Source organism: Scomber japonicus, chromosome 9, assembly GCF_027409825.1.
Source record: "Scomber japonicus isolate fScoJap1 chromosome 9, fScoJap1.pri, whole genome shotgun sequence".
Lineage (NCBI taxonomy): Eukaryota > Metazoa > Chordata > Actinopteri > Scombriformes > Scombridae > Scomber > Scomber japonicus.
In genome coordinates this window covers 40,698,320-40,704,319 of record NC_070586.1, presented here as the reverse complement: position 1 = coordinate 40,704,319, position 6,000 = coordinate 40,698,320, and the positions used below count along the sequence as shown (strand labels likewise).

Genomic DNA, 6,000 nt, shown 5'->3' with positions numbered 1-6,000 from the left:
CATAAAGATGAGTCCACAGGGTGTGTCTGAGAGGCTCTCGGTTGTCCTGCTATGGGTCACACGAGGGGATTGATCGCTCTTTTCATGCTTCATGCAAGGGTGCTGCCCACTGCCCTCCGGACCGCACCGTGGCCAAGGGGTCATTCTTCCCACGGGGGAGTAAAAGGGAAGCAGCACCTGTCTGCCTGTGTACTTGCCAAGGCAGTACATATGAAAAATTGGAATCGATACAGAGAAGATTAGCATGGCCCCTGCGAAAGGATGACACGCAACATCGTGAAGCGTTTCCACATTTTGACCCTTGCTCCTCTGGAACACCCGAGTAGGACGTTAGTCCTGTGGCTGGAAAGCCTGGAGCTCTTTGCCGCATTTCACAAAATCTAAAAACATGACAAGAAAAAGTTGGCGCCTTGCTCTTGCTGCGCGGTGTAGGGGAATGGGTGTTCACCATGTCGGGGCTCACCGTGAAGGGGGTGACTGGGACCACTGTTGTGTTCGTCTGCTGTTGGTGAGCGGGGCGTACTTACTCGGCTTTCTCTTCATCACGTACAAGTCTTTCGCCTTTTACTAAAGACTTCCGTGGAGAGGAACACCCACGAGTTAGATCTATTTTTGGCAGGCTTTGCCGTTTGGCAGAGCCTCATTGTGTTTGTGAAAAGACAAGCGAGCGGCCTTCCGCAGTAAGACGTGTTTTGCTGCGTGTATCACACCTAGGGGGGCCGAGCTGCTAAGCAGCGGCCGTTCTCCAAGCCCGTTGAAACGACGGCACCACGCTGAGGCTGAAGCTTGCGGGAGGTGGGCCGGGGCGGCCAACGTCCAGGGGTCATCGCTTCTCGGCCTTTTGGCTAAGATCAAGTGTAGTATCTGTTCTTATCAGTTTAATATCTGATACGTCCCCTACCCGGGGACCATATATTAAATTGCTTTTTGGAGCAGGGAGATGGAATAGGGGCTTGCTCCGTCCACTCCACGCATCGACCCGGTATTGCAGTACCTCCAGGAACGGTGCACCCCCTCTCTCTCTCTCTCTGTTTAATATGAAAAAAGACTTAACTGAGTAGGTAGGCCGGCCTAGCAGCACTGACGAGTTGAGATCCATCTCAAGGTTGTTCAAGCACCCCTGAAAATGAGCAAATTATCTTTGTTTCCTATGAATTATTTTATACAACTTTGGCCAGGGGGATTGAGTCACAGCAGATGGCAGGTTGCCTGTCTCAAGGAGAGCAGACATGCCCCCTGCTGGATCTTCATCAGTATCTCTAATCACCTGCGTCGAATAGGGGGGAAAGTGCAGCGTGACACGGTGTGAGATTTGCACCTTGGGGCGGCACACAAAGAGGGAGATTGTGGGGGCATAAGAGGTTTGGCATGAAGGCCATTCCACAGCGAGGCTTGTCATAAAGATGAGTCCACAGGGTGTGTCTGAGAGGCTCTCGGTTGTCCTGCTATGGGTCACACGAGGGGATTGATCGCTCTTTTCATGCTTCATGCAAGGGTGCTGCCCACTGCCCTCCGGACCGCACCGCGGCCAAGGGGTCATTCTTCCCACGGGGGAGTAAAAGGGAAGCAGCACCTGTCTGCCTGTGTACTTGCCAAGGCAGTACATATGAAAAATTGGAATCGATACAGAGAAGATTAGCATGGCCCCTGCGAAAGGATGACACGCAACATCGTGAAGCGTTTCCACATTTTGACCCTTGCTCCTCTGGAACACCCGAGTAGGACGTTAGTCCTGTGGCTGGAAAGCCTGGAGCTCTTTGCCGCATTTCACAAAATCTAAAAACATGACAAGAAAAAGTTGGCGCCTTGCTCTTGCTGCGCGGTGTAGGGGAATGGGTGTTCACCATGTCGGGGCTCACCGTGAAGGGGGTGACTGGAACCACTGTTGTGTTCGTCTGCTGTTGGTGAGCGGGGCGTACTTACTCGGCTTTCTCTTCATCACGTACAAGTCTTTCGCCTTTTACTAAAGACTTCCGTGGAGAGGAACACCCACGAGTTAGATCTATTTTTGGCAGGCTTTGCCGTTTGGCAGAGCCTCATTGTGTTTGTGAAAAGACAAGCGAGCGGCCTTCCGCAGTAAGACGTGTTTTGCTGCGTGTATCACACCTAGGGGGGCCGAGCTGCTAAGCAGCGGCCGTTCTCCAAGCCCGTTGAAACGACGGCACCACGCTGAGGCTGAAGCTTGCGGGAGGTGGGCCGGGGCGGCCAACGTCCAGGGGTCATCGCTTCTCGGCCTTTTGGCTAAGATCAAGTGTAGTATCTGTTCTTATCAGTTTAATATCTGATACGTCCCCTACCCGGGGACCATATATTAAATTGCTTTTTGGAGCAGGGAGATGGAATAGGGGCTTGCTCCGTCCACTCCACGCATCGACCCGGTATTGCAGTACCTCCAGGAACGGTGCACCCCCTCTCTCTCTCTCTCTGTTTAATATGAAAAAAGACTTAACTGAGTAGGTAGGCCGGCCTAGCAGCACTGATGAGTTGAGATCCATCTCAAGGTTGTTCAAGCACCCCTGAAAATGAGCAAATTATCTTTGTTTCCTATGAATTATTTTATACAACTTTGGCCAGGGGGATTGAGTCACAGCAGATGGCAGGTTGCCTGTCTCAAGGAGAGCAGACATGCCCCCTGCTGGATCTTCATCAGTATCTCTAATCACCTGCGTCGAATAGGGGGGAAAGTGCAGCGTGACACGGTGTGAGATTTGCACCTTGGGGCGGCACACAAAGAGGGAGATTGTGGGGGCATAAGAGGTTTGGCATGAAGGCCATTCCACAGCGAGGCTTGTCATAAAGATGAGTCCACAGGGTGTGTCTGAGAGGCTCTCGGTTGTCCTGCTATGGGTCACACGAGGGGATTGATCGCTCTTTTCATGCTTCATGCAAGGGTGCTGCCCACTGCCCTCCGGACCGCACCGCGGCCAAGGGGTCATTCTTCCCACGGGGGAGTAAAAGGGAAGCAGCACCTGTCTGCCTGTGTACTTGCCAAGGCAGTACATATGAAAAATTGGAATCGATACAGAGAAGATTAGCATGGCCCCTGCGAAAGGATGACACGCAACATCGTGAAGCGTTTCCACATTTTGACCCTTGCTCCTCTGGAACACCCGAGTAGGACGTTCGTCCTGTGGCTGGAAAGCCTGGAGCTCTTTGCCGCATTTCACAAAATCTAAAAACATGACAAGAAAAAGTTGGCGCCTTGCTCTTGCTGCGCGGTGTAGGGGAATGGGTGTTCACCATGTCGGGGCTCACCGTGAAGGGGGTGACTGGGACCACTGTTGTGTTCGTCTGCTGTTGGTGAGCGGGGCGTACTTACTCGGCTTTCTCTTCATCACGTACAAGTCTTTCGCCTTTTACTAAAGACTTCCGTGGAGAGGAACACCCACGAGTTAGATCTATTTTTGGCAGGCTTTGCCGTTTGGCAGAGCCTCATTGTGTTTGTGAAAAGACAAGCGAGCGGCCTTCCTCAGTAAGACGTGTTTTGCTGCGTGTATCACACCTAGGGGGGCCGAGCTGCTAAGCAGCGGCCGTTCTCCAAGCCCGTTGAAACGACGGCACCACGCTGAGGCTGAAGCTTGCGGGAGGTGGGCCGGGGCGGCCAACGTCCAGGGGTCATCGCTTCTCGGCCTTTTGGCTAAGATCAAGTGTAGTATCTGTTCTTATCAGTTTAATATCTGATACGTCCCCTACCCGGGGACCATATATTAAATTGCTTTTTGGAGCAGGGAGATGGAATAGGGGCTTGCTCCGTCCACTCCACGCATCGACCCGGTATTGCAGTACCTCCAGGAACGGTGCACCCCCTCTCTCTCTCTCTCTGTTTAATATGAAAAAAGACTTAACTGAGTAGGTAGGCCGGCCTAGCAGCACTGACGAGTTGAGATCCATCTCAAGGTTGTTCAAGCACCCCTGAAAATGAGCAAATTATCTTTGTTTCCTATGAATTATTTTATACAACTTTGGCCAGGGGGATTGAGTCACAGCAGATGGCAGGTTGCCTGTCTCAAGGAGAGCAGACATGCCCCCTGCTGGATCTTCATCAGTATCTCTAATCACCTGCGTCGATTATGGGGGGGAAAGTGCAGCGTGACACGGTGTGAGATTTGCACCTTGGGGCGGCACACAAAGAGGGAGATTGTGGGGGCATAAGAGGTTTGGCATGAAGGCCATTCCACAGCGAGGCTTGTCATAAAGATGAGTCCACAGGGTGTGTCTGAGAGGCTCTCGGTTGTCCTGCTATGGGTCACACGAGGGGATTGATCGCTCTTTTCATGCTTCATGCAAGGGTGCTGCCCACTGCCCTCCGGACCGCACCGCGGCCAAGGGGTCATTCTTCCCACGGGGGAGTAAAAGGGAAGCAGCACCTGTCTGCCTGTGTACTTGCCAAGGCAGTACATATGAAAAATTGGAATCGATACAGAGAAGATTAGCATGGCCCCTGCGAAAGGATGACACGCAACATCGTGAAGCGTTTCCACATTTTGACCCTTGCTCCTCTGGAACACCCGAGTAGGACGTTCGTCCTGTGGCTGGAAAGCCTGGAGCTCTTTGCCGCATTTCACAAAATCTAAAAACATGACAAGAAAAAGTTGGCGCCTTGCTCTTGCTGCGCGGTGTAGGGGAATGGGTGTTCACCATGTCGGGGCTCACCGTGAAGGGGGTGACTGGGACCACTGTTGTGTTCGTCTGCTGTTGGTGAGCGGGGCGTACTTACTCGGCTTTCTCTTCATCACGTACAAGTCTTTCGCCTTTTACTAAAGACTTCCGTGGAGAGGAACACCCACGAGTTAGATCTATTTTTGGCAGGCTTTGCCGTTTGGCAGAGCCTCATTGTGTTTGTGAAAAGACAAGCGAGCGGCCTCCCGCAGTAAGACGTGTTTTGCTGCGTGTATCACACCTAGGGGGGCCGAGCTGCTAAGCAGCGGCCGTTCTCCAAGCCCGTTGAAACGACGGCACCACGCTGAGGCTGAAGCTTGCGGGAGGTGGGCCGGGGCGGCCAACGTCCAGGGGTCATCGCTTCTCGGCCTTTTGGCTAAGATCAAGTGTAGTATCTGTTCTTATCAGTTTAATATCTGATACGTCCCCTACCCGGGGACCATATATTAAATTGCTTTTTGGAGCAGGGAGATGGAATAGGGGCTTGCTCCGTCCACTCCACGCATCGACCCGGTATTGCAGTACCTCCAGGAACGGTGCACCCCCTCTCTCTCTCTCTCTGTTTAATATGAAAAAAGACTTAACTGAGTAGGTAGGCCGGCCTAGCAGCACTGACGAGTTGAGATCCATCTCAAGGTTGTTCAAGCACCCCTGAAAATGAGCAAATTATCTTTGTTTCCTATGAATTATTTTATACAACTTTGGCCAGGGGGATTGAGTCACAGCAGATGGCAGGTTGCCTGTCTCAAGGAGAGCAGACATGCCCCCTGCTGGATCTTCATCAGTATCTCTAATCACCTGCGTCGAATAGGGGGGAAAGTGCAGCGTGACACGGTGTGAGATTTGCACCTTGGGGCGGCACACAAAGAGGGAGATTGTGGGGGCATAAGAGGTTTGGCATGAAGGCCATTCCACAGCGAGGCTTGTCATAAAGATGAGTCCACAGGGTGTGTCTGAGAGGCTCTCGGTTGTCCTGCTATGGGTCACACGAGGGGATTGATCGCTCTTTTCATGCTTCATGCAAGGGTGCTGCCCACTGCCCTCCGGACCGCACCGCGGCCAAGGGGTCATTCTTCCCACGGGGGAGTAAAAGGGAAGCAGCACCTGTCTGCCTGTGTACTTGCCAAGGCAGTACATATGAAAAATTGGAATCGATACAGAGAAGATTAGCATGGCCCCTGCGAAAGGATGACACGCAACATCGTGAAGCGTTTCCACATTTTGACCCTTGCTCCTCTGGAACACCCGAGTAGGACGTTCGTCCTGTGGCTGGAAAGCCTGGAGCTCTTTGCCGCATTTCACAAAATCTAAAAACATGACAAGAAAAAGTTGGCGCCTTGC

At 52.4% G+C, this 6,000-nt stretch overlaps 13 non-coding genes across 13 annotated transcripts; all 13 read left to right on the top strand.

Moving 5' to 3' along the window:
* Window positions 1–189: 189 nt before the first annotated feature.
* Window positions 190–296, top strand: LOC128365544 (U6 spliceosomal RNA). Its single transcript, XR_008321836.1, has one exon. It is a non-coding gene; the product is annotated as a U6 spliceosomal RNA (small nuclear RNA).
* A 227-nt stretch (window positions 297–523) lies between these two features.
* LOC128365532 (U5 spliceosomal RNA) lies at window positions 524–638 on the top strand. The gene has a single exon (XR_008321825.1). It is a non-coding gene; the product is annotated as a U5 spliceosomal RNA (small nuclear RNA).
* Window positions 639–825: 187 nt separating this feature from the next.
* Window positions 826–1,016, top strand: LOC128365523 (U2 spliceosomal RNA). Its single transcript, XR_008321816.1, has one exon. It is a non-coding gene; the product is annotated as a U2 spliceosomal RNA (small nuclear RNA).
* A 569-nt stretch (window positions 1,017–1,585) lies between these two features.
* LOC128365543 (U6 spliceosomal RNA) lies at window positions 1,586–1,692 on the top strand. The gene has a single exon (XR_008321835.1). It is a non-coding gene; the product is annotated as a U6 spliceosomal RNA (small nuclear RNA).
* Window positions 1,693–1,919: 227 nt separating this feature from the next.
* On the top strand, window positions 1,920–2,034 carry LOC128365531 (U5 spliceosomal RNA). The gene has a single exon (XR_008321824.1). It is a non-coding gene; the product is annotated as a U5 spliceosomal RNA (small nuclear RNA).
* Window positions 2,035–2,221: 187 nt separating this feature from the next.
* On the top strand, window positions 2,222–2,412 carry LOC128365522 (U2 spliceosomal RNA). Its single transcript, XR_008321815.1, has one exon. It is a non-coding gene; the product is annotated as a U2 spliceosomal RNA (small nuclear RNA).
* Window positions 2,413–2,981: 569 nt separating this feature from the next.
* On the top strand, window positions 2,982–3,088 carry LOC128365542 (U6 spliceosomal RNA). Its single transcript, XR_008321834.1, has one exon. It is a non-coding gene; the product is annotated as a U6 spliceosomal RNA (small nuclear RNA).
* A 227-nt stretch (window positions 3,089–3,315) lies between these two features.
* Window positions 3,316–3,430, top strand: LOC128365530 (U5 spliceosomal RNA). Its single transcript, XR_008321823.1, has one exon. It is a non-coding gene; the product is annotated as a U5 spliceosomal RNA (small nuclear RNA).
* Window positions 3,431–3,617: 187 nt separating this feature from the next.
* LOC128365521 (U2 spliceosomal RNA) lies at window positions 3,618–3,808 on the top strand. The gene has a single exon (XR_008321814.1). It is a non-coding gene; the product is annotated as a U2 spliceosomal RNA (small nuclear RNA).
* A 571-nt stretch (window positions 3,809–4,379) lies between these two features.
* LOC128365540 (U6 spliceosomal RNA) lies at window positions 4,380–4,486 on the top strand. Its single transcript, XR_008321832.1, has one exon. It is a non-coding gene; the product is annotated as a U6 spliceosomal RNA (small nuclear RNA).
* A 227-nt stretch (window positions 4,487–4,713) lies between these two features.
* Window positions 4,714–4,828, top strand: LOC128365528 (U5 spliceosomal RNA). Its single transcript, XR_008321821.1, has one exon. It is a non-coding gene; the product is annotated as a U5 spliceosomal RNA (small nuclear RNA).
* Window positions 4,829–5,015: 187 nt separating this feature from the next.
* On the top strand, window positions 5,016–5,206 carry LOC128365520 (U2 spliceosomal RNA). The gene has a single exon (XR_008321813.1). It is a non-coding gene; the product is annotated as a U2 spliceosomal RNA (small nuclear RNA).
* A 569-nt stretch (window positions 5,207–5,775) lies between these two features.
* LOC128365539 (U6 spliceosomal RNA) lies at window positions 5,776–5,882 on the top strand. Its single transcript, XR_008321831.1, has one exon. It is a non-coding gene; the product is annotated as a U6 spliceosomal RNA (small nuclear RNA).
* Window positions 5,883–6,000: the final 118 nt, after the last annotated feature.